The sequence below is a fragment of the Trachymyrmex cornetzi genome, unplaced genomic scaffold (genome assembly GCF_001594075.2).
Source record: "Trachymyrmex cornetzi isolate Tcor2-1 unplaced genomic scaffold, Tcor1.1 scaffold579, whole genome shotgun sequence".
NCBI lineage: Eukaryota > Metazoa > Arthropoda > Insecta > Hymenoptera > Formicidae > Trachymyrmex > Trachymyrmex cornetzi.
The window spans coordinates 2,873,590-2,897,716 of record NW_017299892.1 but is presented as its reverse complement, the minus strand read 5'-3'; the positions used below and the strand labels follow the sequence as shown (position 1 = coordinate 2,897,716).

The window sequence follows — 24,127 nt, the reverse complement described above, 5'->3', positions numbered from 1 at the left end:
ACTTTTTGATTCAGTATAGGCTGTTCTACCCACGTATGACAAAAAATGCGGTAGTCGCCAAACACCCTGTATATATATACATATATACACATATATGTATATGTAATCATATACATATGTAGATAATGTATACAGAAATGTGGAGTAGATTTGAAAGATAGATGAACCCTATTGGGCTGTATATGCGTACTTATTGTCAGTATTCATTTTTCTTATATCGTAAGAACGTCACTCAAATTGATCGATGTCGGGACCACTAAATTCTCACATCGGAAAAATGCTTACCGAATAACGGGAACAGTGACCTATAGGTAAGCAAATAATTCTAATGCTGTATCTTGCAAAAAATATAGTTTGTATATTGTATTATTATATATATATACAATATATATCGGAATTAAATAAATATGAAACTTGAATTGTAATAGAAAGCCGTAATGCTCTGTGAATATGTCTCGCTCGAATACGAGTCAGAGATTAAGAATGCATCAGAAATGGAAGAAATCTTTCGAAGAATATCATTAAAACTGCAAAATGGAGCATATGGAAGATGGTAAGAAGACTCGAGTCTTAAGCTCGTCTCTAATCCTTAGGGTTTTGTCTACGTGAATGGCAAAAGAACAAATGTCTTCATCGATTCTGCCAAATTCTACCTTTCCTACGCGTACGTACATACATCTACATGTATATTTACACTCTTCAAAGTTACAATCAATGCGCCTTTATTCTATGGGTACGCATTAAAAGAGAAAAGAGGGAGCACACTTTCTTCTTTTATTAATTTCTTACATATTTAATAAAACTTTAATATTTTAAATTTATATATCGTAGATAATTTTAAAAAGGTTTAATTCTAAGTCCATCTTGTTTTTCATAAGAATTTAAATATTTTAAAAAGTTTTATACACAATTTCGTTTGCTGAGATATTTATGTATATTTTCAACAACAATGCAAATCTAATTCTAATCACGATTAACGAAAAAATAAAAGTTGTAGAATGAATCAATAATAGTATACATTTTCAAAACTGTACATAAATTTTTAGAGTACTTTTATAATTGAAAAATTATTTGAAAGTAAAATTGACAAAGTGGCAAACAACAAAACATTAAGTGTATTCAAAAAGAAAGTGGCCATATATTTCTATTACAACTGGATTTTTATTCTATTTTCTGCATATTCTTCATAATTACATTACCTACATTGTAACTTGAAGATCAACATATTTCTCAGTTTTATCAAATATAAAAATATAATACTAGAACACTAAGAACATATATTGTGTGATAATATCATATGATACGTTAGTTATAAAATTTTTTAACAAACATAGCAGATCTTATGTTAGTCATAGACGGGTAATATAATATAATTTCTCGCACGCATGTGAGAAGTATCCGCTTGATTTACTGGATCGCACTACATGAATTTATCAGTAATTTAATTTCTCAAGTTTCTACCAACAGACTTAGCTTGAAATCATAATTAGAAACTTGCGGCAATTACACCGAAACTTGGCCGAAGCCATGATGTACTTGACCTGATCATCTGACTTTAGGGATAATTGAATGAAAATCGAATATCGTGATACAGTGTTTTCAGAGAAGATATGATACAACCATATATAAAAAACAGAAATTATTTCTCTGATTACTAGATTATGTCAGACAATAAAAAAGTAAATTACCAATATTTGAATATATCAAAATATCTGACAAAACATACAAATATAAATCCTATATATATAAATACGCTTTTTGCAACAATACTGTTGCAACAATTGCTAGAATAAACAAAAGCGCACTTTTAAGATAATTAAATATCTGCAAATATATTTACAGATACAGATTTGATTACAGCTCAGAAACTAAAAAATCAGTTATATAAAATTTTAATAAATATATAACTGACTTTTATTATACAATTTGCAATAATAAAGATAATTTAAGTATAATTTAAGTATTTAATATGTTCTCCATATTTCTTTTTGGAGTTAACTCTTATCACGTAAATGATATCAGGAATAATAAATTGTTGCAGATATACTAATGATTAATTATAATAATTATAATCTATTAATTACAATAATTATTATTCATAATCTCTTAATATTAAAAAATATTATATTAGATACATACATATATATTCGCCAATAATAAAAATGAATTATATCAGTTTACGTTTTAAATATGTTAATTACATTAATAACATCAATATATATTTGTCATGCTATTTTTAGCTAAAAGACATAATTTCTTAAGCAGTATGTGTATATATGTGTATATTCACCATTTCATACCATTTGAGAAATCGTGTCTTTCAGCTGGAAATGACATATAAATATATATACTGATACTATATTAATGTAATTAATATGTTTAAAACGTAAAGTATGTAAACTGGTATAATACATTTTTATTATTGGCCAACACCCTACATTACATCTCATTAAAACTCGTAAGGATTTGACTGACGAGTTGCGAAATTGTTCGACGTATTATTTGGCGATGCAACATTATTAATTAATCGTATTAAATCCGATGGCGCCACTTCTACGGCAATCTGCGTCGTTCGCAAAGTCGTTTCTCAACTTGTTGATTTAATTCGCTAATCCACAGCGGTTCAATTAACTAATTCACCGACGCGAGGAGTTGGATTTTCATGCGGACGAATTAGGCACACGGATTCGGCAAGTCCGCTAATCAAATTAGCATACGTACTATCGCAGATTATCACCACATTGCGATAACGGTGATGTCTATTTGGTATAATGGATTCAGAACAATATCCTCTATCCAGATGTCACGTCACTAAGAACAATGCCGATTCCACTTTCTATGATAAAAACTATTCTCTAATGAACAATAGGCAAAATAATGATACTTTAAAATTAAAAATTCGAGTTTCAGTTGACATTGAGATACACAGATATTTACAAATATCTTTTTTTTATTATTACTTTGGCAATTATATACTATAACTCGGAGATTTTTAATTATAAAAATCTAAAAAAGTCTGAGAAGAATTAATGATTTGTTGACTGATACACAACTTTAAAAAATTTAATAAATATTCAATTTAGCACTTTTTTTGTTTATTTCTATTATTTAAAGTTATTATGTATATATTAAAAAAATAGTTTTATTTTAAATATATTATTATTAAATAATGACCGATTGATATTATACTTCAAAATAAATAACAACAAATCCGCAGCTACAGATTATCGATAATAAATGAACTTCCTGGATTTTGCCCGATTTAATTTACCCTTCCATCCGAAAATTGGCAAGTTATCAAAATCTGAAAAGTTCATAAATTTCTCATTCAAGTGGATCCATTCAAGTTTCTTCAGACCATATGCCTGTATTGTTGCCCAGCTGGCATCGACAATATCTTGCAGGCAGTCTACAAGGCTTTTTGTTACTGAGGAAAAATTGGTCAAAGGAGCGATGTTTGATTCGACCTTGGCCATGTTTCAAGAAAACATAACATTCTCCATTTTTCTCCCAAAAAAGCGCTGCTCCACATATCGGTTTATATGTATGCATAATGCACTCTACTTGTATATATTGAAATTAAGGAAAACATCACAATTTTTTTAAAGTTATAAAATTGAAAAAATATAATAAAAAAATAAAACCATTATTTTTGCAGCCGCATTGCAGTCTTGATTTAACCTTAAGGTCTGAAATAGCTCCTCTGGAGAATTTTTATCTGGGAAAAAGAAAATGTGTTCGGACAGGTTCATGATTAAAATTTTAAATTTTAAAAACGTTTCGCCATATATCTCGTATATCCAATATAAAGACATAATAAATATGAATTTGAACATGAAAAAATTGAGATATATATATATGTATTGGAATTAATACGTACTGAAATATTAAAATTAATGTTATTGTTGCAATAAAAGTTGCGGTTTTTTTGTACATATATGTTTTTACAATTTATGTAATCTGATTAACGTATTCTGAAATACAAATCGGAAACCTTCTTTAAAGGAGGGTGTGTAAAAATGGTCAAAATTGGCCCTGAATGTGTATTCTTATAGTATTTCGTGATCCAACTTGTGTTAAAAGTAAACGCACCCATTAATTTCGAAATCTATCATTATTCAGACACAAAATAAGTTTCTTTGCAGAGTGTTTAAATGGCCTATTTTATTATTTTTGGAAGGTTTTCCAAGCTTTCCTGGATAAATAAGTATTTTTTCATGAATATATGGACTTCCAAAATGACATAGAACTGCATAGGTTTTAAAGGTGTCCATTCAGGGCCAATTTTCGTCATTTTTACACAGCTTCCTTTAAAAATACCGATTATTCGTTTTCCAGCTTACATAAATCTTATAGAATATCCTCAGAGCACATTGACACGGTGTTATTATTGGAGAATATAATTTATTAGACTGAACTGTCCTCTTCTAGTTAAAAGTAGAGTAGAAAATTTTAAGACACATAAATTGAATGATTAAATTCCCTTCTGGAGAGCGGCTATTTTCGATTGACCTCAATACGTATATTATTTCGGACCAATAAGTCTACAATTTGGTTAAGGTAAAACGCGCATACAATATTTTTTTCATAAATTAATAAAGCGAAGTGATATAAGTATGATAACATTATTATAGTATAATTCTAAAATCTTTCAATCTCTCAAATTTCGAATAAATATTTTCGCAGTATTCGCTACTTCCTATTATTTTCATATTTTAATTTCTTAACATTATTAATTGATCTTAAGAGTAAGAAATTTGGTCAGAATTGTACTTTTCATGGATAATAAATTAGCGTTAACTTTTCATATTAAAGGATATAAACTTTATTATTTATATGTCAGAAGCATTTTCCATAAATTTCTTTACTTATCTTGTAATGGAGCCAAAGAAAAACGTATGTTAGAGACTGTAATTGTCATTGGTTTGTTGTATGCACTTCCTTGAGAAACGGGTAAGAATGCCCTCAGGGAGAGAAGAAGAGAAGGCAAAGCTGGAAAGTGACTTTGGCTAGTTTCCAGAAGGCATAGACTCGAGAGATTCGCCAATGGAATCGTAGCTTAGAAGAGTGGTTAGAGTTATGAAACTGAACGCAGGTGTTATAGATCCCATGAGACATTTCGGAGTCTAGTTATCCGTACAATTCCTTCCTCTTTCTCTTAATGCGTGATTGGTGTATCATAACGTATGTCAATCGATATAATCTGCTTTTATTAAATCACTATACATATATATATATATATATATATATCACATATTTTTCTAATGCAGGAATATATTGTGATGTAAACAAGTATACAAAAGATAAAATACTTGAAAGAAAAATGGAGATTATGAGCTGGCTCCTAAATAATTTAGTTTATTATTATAAAAACAGAGAATATTAATTATTGAAAAAAATGTCTTCACGTACAATCATTTAAAATAACCTTGTAATTTTGTGAGTAATTTTGCGAAATAAATAATTTTGTTGTAGGTTATGTTGAAATTAAATAAAGCAAAACATTAACTTTAATAAACAGTGAATAAATCAAGCAATATTCATTCTTATTCATTAGTTTGCATTCTTATTCATTTCATAAATTATTTCATAAGTTATTTCACAAGTATTGACTAATTTAATTCAGCATAGTATATTAAAGATGCGTGTGTGCTTTATGTATGTAAGTTGTCAAAATTAAACAAGGAAAATGTAACTTTGGAAATACTTTGTAAATTTAATTACCTATGGCAATCGAACAGCAAAATTACAAAAAGTTATTTCATAGACTATCGGTCTAGGTACCGCCGAGCCACAGGTGAAGGACGAATGGACAAGTACTGTGAAAATTGGTCTCATGAGTCCTCTGGCCGCACTTTTTACAGGATTTATTGTAATCTTTCTGATATATTCCGGAAAACCGAAAAGTTAAAATATAATAGCATAAATAATTTTATATAAGAGTTAAAAAAGATATATTTAAAATTTAAAATTCAAATAATTTGAAAAGAATACCTAAAAAATAATGATTTTTATTTACAGTCAATAGCCAATAGTAAGATAAAATTTACGCAATAACAGTATAAATTGTCTCATGTTATATTCAACTTCTCAACTAATACAGTTGTATTAATCTGATTATTTCAGTACCGTCATAATTGTCTATACAAACTATTCTAAATTCATTACTTTCGCTATAAAAAAATGCTATTCTCTTTCCAGACAATTGAAATCGTTTTTTTTTTAAAAAGCGAGATAGCAATAATTTGTAGATAAATAAAAAAAAAATATGATTTTTAGTTTAGTTATTGTTTTACTTATTGTTAAAATTGAAAAATTACATTTTAATTTAATTTTAGTAAAAAGAAAAAAAGAAAGAATTTTAGAATTAATAAGTTTTAAATGCAAGAAGATAGATTAATGAAAAGATAATTGTGCCAAATGTAAAAGTATAATTTAACTTGATCTTATGAGAAATAAATAAAAGATTTAAATTTTCTACTAACCATTATATTGAATATATCTTACGGAATGAGGTAAAAATATTCTCGGCGTGTTTCCGTTAAAGCACGAATGGCTGGATAAGATATTCTCAAAGAAAAAACGGATGAAAAGGAAAAAAAGTAAATGTAAAATGTTCATTATACAGTCTTCGGGAATAAAAAAATAAAAAAAATAGCTTTTCCTAAATATACATTGTAAGATCATAAAATCTAATTGCGTACACATAAGTTACTTAATTATTATTTTTTATATTTATGTAAGATCAAAACATTTGTTAATAATATAATTGCACCAATTACCGCATAAGGTATTAAGACTTTTAATTTCCCGTTTTCTCTTTATTATGTTTAATATCTCAAGAGCGCAACTCTGATTATTCGCTTTTTTAAATTATGATGTCTTATTATTGTTAAAAATGAAGGACCAGAATATATCTTAATTCAACGTTGGTTTCTTCACGTTAATAATATAATATCCCTGAAATGATAATAGTAGAACATGTTACATCAAGAGTATATGTATTATGTCGAGAATAATAAGAGAATTGCATATGAGTTGTCTGGGTCGAATGTATCAACTTTTAGCTATTATATGCGTATGCGTAATTACTTCGCGGGTCCGTTTATATTATCGAGCGAAGCGCGAATCAGCATGAGTAGCGCATGGAGACATACATTCGCTGCTGGCGAATGGATTCCATAATGACATGCCGCGTGGTAAACTAGGACATCTAATTATACTCGAGGGCCCGCTACTCGCGCGAGCAACGTTGAGCCGTCCCTGGAATAATCCTTCTCTCCTAGAAACACATATTACCATTGCGAAATATCCCCATCGTCTTGTCGAGGATCACTGCCAAGCGATAGCGTGCGCTTTCATGTGATGAAAAAGAGCGAAAGCTCACTCAATGTGAGATTATCCCTCAGGATGTAATATCGGTCCGTGGGAATTGCCGAAAATATGTCTTTACTTCCCTTACTATTATCACTTTTTCTTGTTTTAAAAAATATTTTCTTTTCTCTTTCTAACTTCACATTTTATTTTTATCCATTACTTTTTCCCTGTAGAAACCATAAAATTAAGACAAAAATTTTTTACATCCTCTAAATGAGCAATAATAAGGGAAATTAACAACATAATGGAGAATAAAGAAATAATATTAAAATTTGAACGATAAAGCAACTATTAATATTCTCACCGAGCTTATCCTACTTACGACGCTGAATTTATCATAAACCCTTAGAAAAGCCTCAATTATGTACCGATTATATCGAATATATTATACATATAGCTGTTAAAAAATAATTTTTTAACAAAAACAATGCTGGGAATCATTAGAAATAAGTTTCTAATTTTAAATTTTAAATATTTTAGCAATACAGAAAAATCTCTGCGAAGTTAAAAAATCCAATCGAAATATATTAAATATTAATTAAAAAGAAAATTTTATTGTTTGTTCCTAACTTAATAGAAAATGTTTATTCGTTAAAGCTTTCCAATGCATAAGTGCAAACAAAAGTGTTTTTTTTCTGAGTTGTGTAAATCTATAAGTATACTTCGTACTTTTTTCTATTTGTAAATCGAAGCATCTACAATTCCGCAAATATTTAGAAATTTTATCCGGAGAATATTTTACTCATCGGATAAAATTTATATGACGGATAAATATTTCGCCGTACATGTTAAATAAATGAAACAATGAACAGGAGCTACGCCATTTGAACGACGCCTATCACTCATGCGTATATAGGGAAATATGAAAGATTTAGTGAATGTTTCCCTGGGTAGTTACGAGATGAAATAATTTATTAATATAGTTACGTCATCTCGCATATTACGATATGTCTTTGTAAGGATATTTTTTTCTGTTTCCATCTTTCTCCGAGATTTTCTGCATATGCAGAGAGATATTAGAGTACGCGGCGATGTTTCGTTGATTCAATTATCATCCACCGCAGAGCGGAATAAAATCCAATTTTCGTAATAGCGTCTATCCCTTTTTGCTGGACTCACTCTCTGTGACATATCCCATACGTTCGTATTTCGGACCATTCTGTTCAAAACTATGCGAGCGGCGATAAATTATCTTGAAATGAGCAACAATATTCGCCACATGAGCCATAATTTTGCGCACTTAATGCTATCCAGGTACTGACCCTCCAAGTGGTAAACTCGTAGGGATTAATTGCCGCAATACCAGCGTCGGTATGAGAAGATAAATCTACATTACGTTAGATACATGTATTCTAACACTAATTGTATGTATATGATGTCCTTTGACTTACGTAATTTTCAAGAAATTTGAAAGCAGTCAAAATGTTCGGATATCTATTATGAAATAATAAACAATAGAAGAAAACAAGTTTTTTACAAATTAAGCTTTAAAAATATTTACGGAACACAGAATAACAGGTATCTTAATTTTAATTTATAATTTGTTAAAGAAATATTTATTATTAATAATTATAATAAATATTTATTGTAAAAATCTCTTGGATATTTTAGCTATAGAAAATGCAGTGCTCAATTTGAATTCGTTTTCTCATCTTGCTATTTCATGGTAGATTAATTTCGGATTTGTCTGCAAGTGTTCGGATAAATTCTCGATAATTCCGAACGATCCTGTTCCCAAAATAACAGCTTAGGCAATGGTTTCCCAAGAGAGATCTTAAGTTACATTAGTCGGTTGTAGTTCGTGCAAATGGTATCTATATACCCGTTTTGTGGTTCTCCCGTTATAAATGTAGTTGTGCGAAAATATCTATAAAATGAGAAGTTTTGTTATATTTCTTTCATTTGCAATTCATTTAGTATCATTGTATATGTATACACTACGGATATTATATTAACCTTTATTAACATATTATATTAAGAGAACGGGTGAACCTACTTTACAAATCTTAGTGTTTTCTTAAATAAGTTTTATTATAATTTATTCTATTCCTTATCTCTCAAAATATGATACTGTTTTGGAGCCACTACATACATTACATAGTGGCTTCTTATCTGCTATGGTAATATTAAAAAATAGACAAATCCTCTAAAGAGTTGTTATAAGGGTTTTTTGAGTTCGCTAAATTCCAATTTGGATAAATGTTTACCTTTACACAGTCAACTTCCAACTGACCTTGATCCTCAAGGAGGTCAAGGTCGTTGACCTTTTCCGTTGCTCATTATTCATTAAAAAGTTATGAACAGATTAAGATTTTTATGAATAATAACACAATTTTTAAACATAAGGTACATATTTCAGCAGTATTTTCCCTTGATAGAGGGAAATGAATCGTGCCGGTATAAAGTTGGCACCTCATTTTGAAAAAATCGATATTTTATACACAGTTCCGTTTGCACCCACAATAGTTCTACAGTTCCTGCTAAGTTTTAACAATAGTTCCACTGATTTAGCTAAAAAAAATTTTTATAAATGGGATGCCAACTTCGCGTGGCACCCCAAGTATCGCAAAAATTAATTTTTGTCACGAAATTCTAAAATTCTCGAAGAGTTCTACAGTTCCTGATAAATTTCAGCGACAGTTCCGGCCTCTAAGTATTTTTAAACAATTTTTGACATTTATGTATTTAATTAAATATATATAATTATAAAATTTAATAGTATCATGTAACACATGTAAAGACAATTTTAATTTAGTTCTTTAGCAGAATTGCAACTGTAAATATCTAAATATATGTATATTAAACAGAAGAACAATAATGTGCTTATATCTCGTTAGTCGTAAATATCAACATATTACAACATATTCTAAATAAAATACACAGCTTAAAAATACACAGGGGTGTGAGATTTAAGCACGCAGTGATAATTTGGCTACGACAAAACGAAACAGCATCCGTACTGCAATTTTTTCACGGATTAAACAAAACTGGAGACAAAAGGCTTTTAGCCTTTCACCGGTTGTCAGCTGCCTGGGAAATTATGGCGCAAAATTATTTATGGCACCTTTTACGATCCATTCTTTTACACATTTCTAAACTAGTAATATAGCTTTCAACAAATATATTGTTTCAAAACTTAAAACAAAATTTTACTATGCAAAATTATTTTATAAAGTAAATCATATATAATGGTAATATATACTATATTTTAAGTATTTTGTAAAAATAGGATTAATTGACAACATATTAATAAATAATATATTTGTAAAAATTATATCAATTTAGCTTATTAATAATTCAGTTTCCATTTTTAATTTATTCGACATTTAATCTTGATATTTTTACATATAGAAGTAATGAGAATATCTTTTTTAAGGTTGAATTTTATTTCCATAAAATACTTAAAATGACTATTTTTCGTAAGATTTTATTTTTATGATTATACAACGTACCATTAAAATGGTAAAAAATGTGTTGCGCTTTGCATTATGTTTACACAGGCGAATTCGAGAACTCATACTTCAGACGATTTATAGAAGCGCAAAAAACGCGTACTGTTATTTGTATTTGTTTAGTATATATCATTTTTTATAAATCATTACGTATATTTTCTCAATAAGTACAGACTAATAAATAACGATTGTTTAAAGAATCTAACAATAGCATTTACTCATGATAAAATTATAACATTGCTGGAGTAAACGTCTAGCTGTAATACCGATTAATTACAATTTGAGCTCGCCAATGTTCGGTTGAACTATTATACCTAATTAATATATTATTTATTTGAGCAAATTATGTAATATTAATAATTTATACCGCCTTTTATCAAATTTCAATTACACAAGTCGACGATGCAACGCAGATTAATTAATGAAAACTTATCATTGAATATCGATATCTCCATAATACACACACATACTAACATACAAAATTATTCGATATTATAAAATGTTGAATGAAGAATATACATTTCTAATATTAAAATATAAAAATTGAAGGGAGAGAGAGCGCGAGAAAGAGCGAGAGAGAGAGAGAGAGAGAGAGAGAGAGAAAGAGAGAGAGGGGGAGGTAGACAAGAAAAAGATGAAATTTATTAAAGATTAATCATTTGATTAATCCTGACATCATTTTTCCAGTAGATATTGCATTATCTAAGAGCAAGAAAAAAGTATATCTTATCAAAAAGATTTTATTTTTTATTCCGTAACAAATATACATATTTGAAATTAATTTATATCTGTCATAAGATATTCTACAAATAATAATAAAAGATTGACGATCAAAGTTATTACCGAATAAACATAAGCACTGTACATTGTATCCTTGTGAGAAGATAATCCTTATAATTGTTATAGTGTCGTTAAAACTTTAAGAGATAATAAAAGAATACATATAGACGATAATAATGACAATAATGTAACAGCGATAACCTCGGCGACATCTATGCTTTTACAATTCAATATCCAATCAGGCAGATACAAAATCATCAATAAATTACAAGTAAATTTAAATAGCCATATTGTGTTAATGTTCTTTAATTCTCTAATTTACAAATAAATTTGTTAGAAAATTTTTATGAAAGAGCTTCGCACTAATTATATAGAAAATTGAATCCCGATGAAATGAGTTCGTTTTTATGTTGTAGCTTATAATATTGTAGTTTATAATGTGAACATAAAATAAAATGTAATAGACAAAAGGCTCAATAATAGATAGTTCTTGAGCTATGATGTAAAAAATAAGATACTCTGTTTTATCTTTGATACACCATGACTCAAGAACTATTCATTATTGAGTCTATTGTCTATTATGTCTTTTATTTACTACATTATAAGCAGGCAATAAATATACGTGAAAACGAACTTATTTCACCGGGACCCAATTTTCGGTATAATTAGTGTGGTGTCTAATTATGGAAAATTGGGTCCCGGTGAAATGGATTCGTTTTCACGTATGTCGTAGCTTATGATGTGATGAACAAAAGATGTAATAAACACATGGTTCAATAATGGATAATTCTTAAGCCTTTTGTCTATTACATCTTTGGTTTATTTCATTAAAAGCTACAACATACATGAAAATGAACTTAATTATTTCACCGGCATCCAATTTTCTACATAATTAGTGTGAGGTCCTTTCTATACGAGTATCGCATCTATCCAATTATTCGTGCAAATGAAAAAAATTTAAATTTACCTTAAAAAATAGCAATAATTTTTTAAAAAATCAATTTAATAATAGATTTTTAAAAAATCAATATTATTATATATAATTTTCAAAATATTTGTTTAAGAAGCTTACACATCAGAACTGCGTGATAGCGAACGAATGTGATGAACATTTCGTCATAAAGAATAAAGAATAAGTCTGATAATTTATACAAGCCAATTCTCGCAACAATTCTAAAGAAATACAAGCAAAGGGACATCCTCCAGCTATTTCAAAGTTAAGAATTCACAATAATCGTATTGTCAGGTAATGTTAATTATCTCGGACAATTCCAGAGCCATGCTGCGCCAAGGAAATCCTTGCAGTTTGAGTGCTTAAAACGGTTAAAGGTCAGAATACGAGCCCTAGTAGAAAGAGATAACCGGTGTTATCGTCCGAAAAAGTCGACGATAATAGTCGGAAAACGCGAAGGAACTCGTATATTAAGTCAGAAAGTTCTGACACGGCGGACTACTTTCGGCTGCTACAGCCAATCACGTTTGCGTAAATGGATTACCCTGCTATTACATTTCGTAATTGAGCACGAAATCTCAAGTTTTTGTGTATGGTAATCCTTACGAACGAATTACGTATAGGATGAAGCAAGAAAAGTGATACATTTTGGTGTACATGACTAATATAAAATATAAAGTTTAATTCAACACACACAATTGCTCCCGGATTATATTGAAATGTCGATTTGCGGGATTCTTCCTCACTGAAATGGGATATTCCATTCGCGGAATACCGAACGTAAAAATTCATGTTTCAAATCCATTAGCCTTTCTGTTTCATTGTAACTGTATCGATCCGCGGTACAAAGCGCAGTTAATCTACGTCCTATTCTGCTTGTCGACGAAGTTTGCCATTTATCGTAGCCCGGGTTAAATTCAAATGACTTTCTGGGTCACCTTGGGCGCGAAATGACGTTTCGTAACGACGTGATCGTCGTCGATATTTCCTTCCGTTTTTTTCCTTTCTCTTTATTTTAGTTTTTCTTTCATTCCGTCATTGTGTATTAATTATACGTTTCAAAAACGCACATTGAGTTCGGCTGATCTCATTGCCCGCTTGTTCTTATATTCTTTGTCCCTGTTCCTCACGGTCCTTATAGTCCTTTCATCGAAATAGGTTTAAGAGGAGAACCTCGAAGTGAGCTTTAAGATGGCTTATTGCGATGGTCGACATGAAAAGAATCGAGTGGTTCATGACGAGGCGAGAAGAAGGAACGAAACAAGGCAAAAAAGGAGAAATACCCTATTATTATCTACTAAATATTTCATACTTGCAAGGTTTCATCTTTTTGAAGACATAAAATGAATATATATATATATATATATCTCTCTCTCTCTCTCTCTCTTAAAGCTATAGTTAAAAGCATTTTAAAAACAAATAAAATTTTTCAAAAATTAATTAAAATTATTCTTTCATAATTTTCTACATAATTCTCATTAAGCGAAAGAGCTCTACAATGATGATATCTTTATATTAATGTAAATTAAAAAATATTAACAAAAACTTTGTAATTGTATACATAGTAACAATATTAATAATAAAATGTGAGCATTGAAATTAAACAAATATTAATTAAAATTCTTTAAAACATAATTAAAATATGTGTGAGACGAGAGAGAGAGAGAGAGAGAGAGAGAGAGAGAAAGGAAAGAATATTTATGCTGTCGCTAATTCACATCCGTTAGCGTGCTTCTAATTAACATGACCTATTAAACGCTTTCAAGCATGGAAAATACTACCATGTGACATATTCTGCAACATCATCACTCACACACACATGTATATGTATATATTCGATTATTTCTATATTTAAATTACTATTTACAAATAGTCCTTCACAAATTGGCTGAACATTTAAGAAACGCTATGTATGTTATTAATTTCGTTTCACACATATATTTATAATAATTATAGCATACGTTTTAATATATGTTTAATATGTATAGTTATTGCATAGAAATGAAAATCTCCGAAAATCACAGGATAATCAAGAAGAAAGCTATTTATAAAGAAACAAATCAGACATATACAAAGTAATTTGTTCTTTGTATGTTTGATTTTAAAAAATATAAAATAAAATAAGAAATTTCTCATTAAAAATATAGTCTACTTATTTGCAATATTGAACTTCTAATTTATACATCACTCATATTAAAATTGTCGGAATTAATATTTGTATTTACAATATGAAAATATGTTCTTTATTCGAAAATTCATTCGAGAAATTAGTTAAATTAATATCATATTCTCTCTCTCTCTCTCTATTTCAAATATCCTTAAGGGATTTATGATTTATGTATTATAGGAATGGAGAAACCATTCGACTATTTCTCTGTCTGTACTATATTACGTTATCCTTCTTTCATCTTAAATCACATTTGCGCCGACATTGAATTTTTCTGCTGTAACGTTATCCATCAAACTACCTTCTTCTTACGCTATCAGATCCAACGATAAGGTACTTTTAACAGATTTCGCTTTGCTGTTTCACTGACATTTCTTCCTGTGACTGAGAAAAAGGATAAGAGAATGAAAGACATCCATGAGGGAGATAATGAAGGGAAAAGAAGATTAGGATAGAAATAATGCAAATAAAAATGAGAAAGGAAAGAGAAAGCGTGAAAGCAATGTAATGGCCAGACAAAGATTATCTTCGCGAAGCAGAAGAGAACAGAAGAGACAGAGATGTGTATTTTTAACATGGCTTATCTGGCCAAAGAACGAATAACTAAACAATGTACGAGGGGAGAAAAGGGTCGATTTGTAAGCCTTAGTAACTCTCAATTTGCATATTAACCTACCAAATAAGCTAATAAGTACACTAATTTCAGGCATTTGTATATATTTATCTATCTTTACGCATCATTCTCCGTATTTATGTATACCTACATATCTTATAAAAATGGGATTATGCATTACACAGATGTTATTGTAAAATATTTTAAAGAAAATATTCTTTTTCGTTACCAATTACTATTGTAAATTGCAGCGAGAGCTAAAAGCGAGATTGCCTGTTCAAATTTCCAGCGATGTGCGGCTGCTAAAAATAATATTGACACATATCTAGTAGCTCTAATAGCGCTAATATGCTTTTCGGATATAACATTTTAATTCGATAGATGCGCACAGCTCGAGTTTCAGTTTTAGTTTCGACTTCGGCTCGATTGTATACGATAGGATCTCAGTTCGAGTTGACTCACTGCTGGATGATTTCGGAAGGGGATCGTATTTGCTATTCGTGTATAACTATCTATCGCTATCTAATGCTATCCATTACCTTACAAACTGTGTATTCGATTATGCTGTAATAATCTTTTTGATCTGTGCAAAATATAAATTACATTTTATGCACGTGAGGCGCTGATAATAAATAAAGCTCAGTTGAAGAAGCTTTAATAATTTGTTTTGAGAAGTAAAGTAATATGATGCGCGTTTCATTGTAATTCTTTTTTATTTTAATTTATTTGTTTCACGATCTCGATTTTACGTAATTTGCATATGCATATATTTTAATGCTAATATTTATGTTTCTAATAAATTCTACTTAATGTTATATTCCATAACAGGATAGAATTTGAAATTAATTTTGTAAACATATAGAAATGTTTTTGCAAATAATTTCAACAACGATTTTGACAACGTATAAATAATGATCTAATTTACCTATATTTATTTCTGTAAACGCGAATATGTAGGTTGAAACAAATGTTCGTAACGCTACAAACTTTAAGCAGCTTTAATTTCGGTAAAAATAAACAAAATTTAAATAAAAAAAAAAAAGGTTTAAAAATTTTTAAAGTTTAAAATCACTACTTTCAAAAAGTCTATGTTTTTTGAGTTTCAATACGTTTGATAATTTTTACGAATAGAAAACTACAAATTGAACCAAATGGAAAATTTTCATCTCTTTTTGTGGGCTTTATTGAATGATATAATTGTTAATTTTTTTTAGAAAACATGTGGACATGATATAAAATAGTTCTACGAACTTTTGTTCCGATTTAATAGGGGAAGGTCACCCATACCACTTTGTTTTTAGACCATATTTCTTAAACAAAAGGTAAAAATAGAACTTTAAATACATAAATACACACTAAAAAATGTCTTCTATCAGATAATATAAGCAATTTTTATATAATACTGTTCGTAATTTTGCAATAATTTTTTCGTAAGCAGAAATGAGCGTTCGACAAAAGAGCTTCAAAACTGACACAGTGAACAGTAATGCCACATATTCCTATTCTTTTTCTTTTACAAAAATTATTTGTGTAAAATACCTATAAGTAAATGTATATAAGATTTTCCAAAATCTTTTCACTTTGATATAAAACATTTTTGTTGAATTATATGCGTATTTACTTTATGCTGGTCTGCAAATATGTAACGCGGTAGTTTTTCAAGGTCTTTCCCATAAATATACCATTGCCTTCAGCTCCGACAGAGTTATTTGACAATATAAAGCAATATTACAAAGATTATAAGTTAGCTCATGAATTGTTTCACAAACAGTACTAGTTTACGCTGCACTCCAATTTTATATTTAAAACAGTATTATGAAAAAACTAAGAAAGAAAATAATATAAATAAAATTGATTTAGAAAACTACAAGCATTTAAAACGACGTAATATTATTAATAATATAGTCACTATATTATTTAAATTGCGCAATTTACAAAAAAAATCGTAAGAATTTTATTTTCGCATTCATACAATTCATTTTTAGCTAATTTCGTATAGATACAAGCCATAAATATACGAATTATACGTTTACACTTTTTTAATTTAGTTAAACAGATCATGTTTTTATTAGTATTAATAAAGTGCAATAGTTAATTTCTGAGAAGGGGGGTCTCGCTTTAGGAGACCTCAGTATCGACGACTTTCCTCTACATCTCTTTATATATAAATAGCTTAGTTTCAGTTTGACTCACTGCGTCCTACAAAGTTAACATGATTAATAGATTGCTGCATCTCCCGCAACGTACATATTATATTTGATCGATATTCGCAATATTACGACATCAATAAAACGAATTTGAATAATGGAATAAGTTCTATCGTCGACTTTAATTGTAATTGTAAATGTGTAGTCAACAAACAATCGAAATTTCGTTTCCAGAATTCTTATATGACTTGATTCGCAATTACAAGCGTAGCGTGATTCCAAAACTTTCATGATACGATTCAACGATTAACTATTTTTTAAAAAGAATACAAAAAGTTTCAAATTCGATAACTTCTCATTTTCAAATTATAATAAGTATGAATGCTTTATATAAAAATCACATCAGTATAAATATTAGTTATAAACTATTGATAATCTTGATAAACAGTTCGAAAAATTAACATAAATTAAATGAACCAGTTTTAATTCTTATAATCACTCTCAATATTATTAGATATGCTTTTTTGGAAATTATTCACACGCGTTATAATATCGATATTATCAGAATCTTTTTATTTTATTATATTTTATTGTATTTTTTAACCGGAATGCTTATGTGTTTTAGAATCGAGAAATTTTAAGAGTATAAGATATTGATTAAGATTTCTTTATGAGGAATATTAATCGAAAGTTATAGCGCGATAATAACGTCGCAAAGTTTGGTAACTTTAAATAACTTCGTAGACTATAAGAATTTCCAATGACGAGAGAGATACTGATAATTAAAACACCTTCTATCGAAAAAATCTGAGAATGTTCAATAAATATTCGGAATAATAAGAATATTCGAAATAATATCCGAAAAATGTCCATTTTATTATTTTATAATTATTATACAAAAAAGAAAGAAAGAAGTAAAAAATGGTTGATCCAAATATAGTTTAATTTTTAATATGCTTAACTTAAAACTCATTTTGAAGTTATCGTCGTCTACATAGATGATCAACTATTATGTATAAAAATATAGCCAATAAACTTGATACAATAATACAAAATATTCTTTTTAACTCGATAATAGAGTGAATACGATACTCAATCGTAATTATCTAAAACTGATTCACAAAGTAATAACATTCGATTCGAATGACGTGTCGCATAATACATTATTGGACAACACAGTTTCAACTTTTTTTATTCAACTGTTTATTTAGTTCTTTTGTAATTCTCTTCCAAGCAGCTTTTGGTATATTTGTTTGGCAAATTCATGTGCAGATGAAAAAGAAGTTCCCCGGTCTATTATCAACGAATTTCACGCCTCATCGATCGTCTCTACGATTTCAGTGCCGTGTGCCTGTCGACGAAGAAGATTTTTCGGTTTCCTTTTAACGATCCAATGCACCTGAAGCCTCTTAGTTTATTTCCTTTATCAGATTTCCTAACTCGCTTCTTTCCGCTGATAAAACTGAACCGTATTTGATTCCTATTGCGAACAAGATCTTTACCGTAATCTCTTGTCAGATATTTTCAATGATTAAGTTTAAATCTTTTTTTATATCATTTTAATTGTGTTATATTACGTATGATTGAATAATGTATTGTAAAAAATTTAATAGAGAGATGTATTGAAAAGAATATGCGAATATCGAAGAGAATTGTCTCTTATAGAAATCTCATCATAGAAATTAATTATATACATTAATAAAAAGAGACACTTTCGAAGACACTTAAGTATGTACTTCCAATTGTAAAATCAGTCATAAAAAAGTTAAGTGACAATTCGGATGTGCATTTTCATAAAGGAGAGACTGTGGTAATGATACTAGAAAAGTTTCATTTTGCCCCGAGAGTATTTCAAAATATCATTTAATAATTTCGTACTAGATTTAAGGACTTGCAAGTAAATAGACTGTGTAAAGAGAAAAATAAGCTCGTTTTGTAAAATAATGTTTTTTAATATAGCAACAAAAAATAAAGCGTTTAAGAATAAGCTTCTAAAAGATTTTATTGAAAGACGCTTATTGCAAATATGCAATTAAAGTCAAAAGACCGAAAATTGTATTTCAAAGATTTTCCCTTAATTGAGATGTCGAATTCCAAACATAGTCAAGTAAATCGATGGAGAGAGAGCTTTTCACGGTTTCAATATTCTGCAAAATTTACCGTCTCTGAGCTATGTTAGAACATTTTACGTAAGTGCTGACTTCGTTATTAATTTCCCAGACAGCTGACTGCCTTGACTGATATGATCGATAAACACGATGAAAGAAAGTCCATCAATATAGCGTAGAGAATTATCGAGAAACGATTTTAATATTCTAATAACATTATTCCACTACAAATTTCATCATTCGATACTGATTGAATCATTCTAACGGTATAACCACACATTTAATATATTGTCTCCTTCATATCGTAACAATATTCTTTAATTGTTTTATAATGGTATTTTATCACATTGTCATATTTAAATTAAACAAATACCTGTAATTTCATTTACACAAAACACATATATAAATTTTCATTTCCTAATATTAATCATCTTTCTAAAATTCCACATAGTTCTTGACATCATGATTCCAAATTTAATTTTTAATTCGTGCCCGTAAGAGAAAATGTTTGGGATAAACGTTGTCTTTTCTTTATATTAGGTAAAAATAAGTAATTACATTTTTCCTCAAACGAAAAATACTGGGATAAGTTTTCAGTCTGTTCCTGTAACTTTATATATAAGTAGATTACATACTCTATTTGTGATATTCTGCGATCAATAGGTAGAATAAACATGACCTCGACAAAACCAGATAATTCAGACTATAATGTAATTGTGTTGAAGACAATAAGAATTCCGTAACGTTCTACTTTTTCCTTGATGTGAATTTATCGAATTCATTAGAATACGTACGGGAGAGAATGTACGATAATTTATTGACTTCCGCTTGGCTATTAGTCTAATATAAAAACGTTATTGCATTGTTTATAATTGGTTTCGTGTTCAGTGATTTTATTTATAGATAAAATAATGCATGTTCAATATTTACACGCACTTTATCTTATGCTGTCAGGAATTTAAAAAGAAAGTTTAAAATGTTCTCTCTCTGCCTCTCTCTCTTTCTCTCTTTTTCACTGTCTGATAACAATTGGTGCTTTCCAACAAGGACCCAGTCAGACACTGTGTAACACAGTCAATCATTACATCCTTGTTGTTTGCCTACGTTAAACAAGGATGAAACGACTCACTGTGTTACACAGTGTCTGACTATGTCCTTACTGGAAAGCACCCAGTATCATGCCGTAAATCATAAGTTAATGCTTTTTTAATAAATACATTTTTTATGGTCCAAGTTCAAGCATAATACTTCTTCAAAGCTTTTATTTTAACACTTAAGTCTTCTAACGCTTTTTGTATATTAGTTATGTTAAATGCTATGCTAAATGTTATTCCTATACTATTGAATATATTATATCATTTGAAAATAGACACTCTCTTTATTTAAAAAATTAATTTATAATAGTATTAGTATATATGAATTAATTTGTATACGGACATTATAAATCTTCGAATTCTTCCAAAAACACACATATAGAACTTTAAAGAATACAATCCAAATATAACAAAACTGTAATAAAATTAAGAAAAGTAGCAAAATAAAAAATTTACGCATGTTCTCAAAAATTAGTTGAATATATTTTTTGTAATTATTATTCTTCTACATATCGCAAATAAACAAACGATTAATTTTGATAGTTTGCACATGCGTACATACATATACATTTTGTTAGTGTATGTGTATGTACATGTGAATATTAAATTTTAAGGCTATAGTATCCATGCGTGACGTATAATAGAAATCGTTTTTCGGTAATTCGTATGCGAAATTCGTCCGCGAACGCGTTTGCCATGCAGGTTGCCGATTTGCATAGAACGGATATTCGCGAGCGTTCGTGCTTGGGAGCGCCGAATTTGCAAATCTCTCCACGCGCCGAACTTCAGATCCGAAAGGAGCTTTTTGCTCTGTCAATTCTACAGGTACCTCTCGCAACTCGCAAGTTTCACAGAGTTTCATAGTCGGTGTCGTTCGACGATCGATACTTGAAGGGAGACAAATGGAACATAGATGAACACGCGAACCTGTGTGTAGAGAAAAGTTCTCTGCTTGCGGAAACGCGAAGAAATCAGTATTCTTGGAGGCATTTACAACGGAATTTCAGCATCGTATAGGAGACTCGTTTATTTCTTTGAATTTTTTTAAATCGTCGAAACGTCAACGTGTTCGCGTAAAATTTGCACGATGATCAGGTTGTCCACAGATGCCCCAAGAATGCAAATCAAGAGCTAACACTTACGTAGTATGCGTAACATTAATAAATACTTCGTTTAACAGAGTTGTTACTTCTCTCTTAGATATTGATAATTTTATTTTTTAGATAATGAAAGGAGATGGTTCCACGATTGTTTCGGTAAATCTGCGTTAGAGTCATTATCACAGTAGATCCGCGTCAATCGTTACAGCAAGCAGGGACAAGAGGGTAAATATCAAAGTTCAAGGGGAGATCGCATCGGAGCAAGGATAAAGTACGTTGACGTTAAGAGATCTTAGTACCTCTCCCCCGAGAAAAGCCGTGAGGCAGATGAATAAAGGCGAAAGGGGACAAATGACGGATAGAGAAAACTACAAGCCCATCTATCGAGTCAATGCATAGGCAACTACTAGAAGAACAATGAGTCCTAAATACCACCGACTCTACCTCGACGTTGATCGCTAGTCACCTTTTCACGTCCCTTTTCTCTTTCCCGTTCTTCGATATTTTCCGCTGATAATTCTGCAGTTTGCTACAAAATTGAGATAAATCGTTTTTTCAACGATTCGATAGCGATTTGAGAATATCGCTACACATTATGTAGACAAATTTGATTCCATACACAGTATACACATTCAAAAAATTTCAAATATTCCCTTAGAATAGACCGAGGAGAATCAATATCTACAGTGAAAAAGCGGCAAGTAACACAGTCAAGAATCATTTTGTCATGAATTGTGGTAACATCAATATTTATTCGCATAAAAGTATCGATTTCATTTTTACACTGGATTTTATTATACGTGGTTTCTCTTTAAGGTGGTTCTTTAGTAAAGTGCAGAAAATTTGGGGTGCCTCACCACGGCCAACTCAAAATTACAAATATCTACATAATTTGAATAAAATATTAAAACTACGTGTATATCTTAATGAAATAGTATGGAACATACGATAGTAAATCAAGAGCATCTTCATCGAACGAAAAAAAGATGAAATCATATTTACTTTTCGAGGTTAAATTTATATACAAATTTATATTTTATAAATATCTTTCCAGAATGGCCGTTGACCTATTATTTTTTTGTGATTATTAAAATCGTAATTTTTGAAACTATTATAATCTCGTTCCTAAGAAAAATCTATGGTAAGATTTGTGTGTAGTTAGTCAAAGAAGCGTCTGCGAGCCTTTATCTGTCACTAAATTATACGTGAAAGCTTATATTTTCAACATTTTTTCTTTCTTATATCATTATAACCGTAGAATTTTGCACGTCAATTTCAGTACTTCAACTTCATTAAATAAAAAAATTAGATATTTCTATGGTAACTCGATTTACTAAAGAACCATCTTAATTGTTAAACTATAAGTCTTTCTGAGCGAACACAATCATGTCATGAATCTTTCATTATTTTACAAGATGTGCTTTACAACTCTCTATATAATGTATATTGATTAATGTGACCATATTTGCTTGAGATTTAATAGCAATTTGTTTTGATTCGAACGTGTTTGCCCTTTTTATTTTGAATATTTGAGTACCAAAAATTATTGATAAGAACTTCCCTCCCCTGTTGCCGTATAATTAAACACAATATACGGCGAAACATCCTCTTTTGTTTCGTTAGCTATGTTAACTGCGAAATGGAATCGGGAACAGAATGATGGAAGATAGAGAATATTGCCCCAGTAACATACTTGTTCTCATTATTACAACTATTTTATCTTGCTGCATCTCTCTTTTTTCCTCTTTTTATGTATATTATTAAATTAAATAATTATAATTTTAAATTGGACTAATTGGAAGATAAATTTAATTAAATAAGGGAAATCTTATTATTGATCAAAGCTGATCAGAGGGCGATATTCATAGTCCGTTCTTATTTTAAAATCGTCTTAAGTAATGTCTTAAAATGCTAATACAGCTCTCTGATTGGTTCAATAAACATCTTAAAACATCTTAAGGCTAGACTTAAGACGGTCCTAAATATAAGAATCGACTGTGAATACCGCTCTTAATACTTAAATATTTCGGAGTGAATTCATAATATCCAATTCTACAAATCGCACACTAAAATCTTTTTCGATCTTAAAATGCAATTATGAACGGAGCTAGAGTAATAATATCACGTATTAAATTGACAAGCAATTTAATAATATATATTGATGTTAATAAGTAAAAAAATATATTTAATAAAAAATTCTATTATAATCGTTAAAATTAATGACATAAAAAAATGTTGTATACATTTATGAAACGTACACAAAAATTATGATATAGGAAAACAGAAATGTATTCAACAACGTATATGTCATCATACCTCGTTTCGTAGATGTGGCAG

General features: G+C 29.4%; 1 protein-coding gene across 1 annotated transcript in view; it reads right to left on the bottom strand.

Moving 5' to 3' along the window:
• LOC108766358 (uncharacterized) overlaps window positions 1-24,121 on the bottom strand; it is a 65,079-nt gene extending 40,958 nt beyond the window's left edge. The window contains exon 1 of the mRNA XM_018515608.1: window positions 24,107-24,121. The gene's annotated coding sequence lies outside the window, so the exon portion shown is untranslated. The remainder of the gene's footprint in view (window positions 1-24,106) is intronic.
• Between the last annotated feature and the right edge of the window lie 6 nt (window positions 24,122-24,127).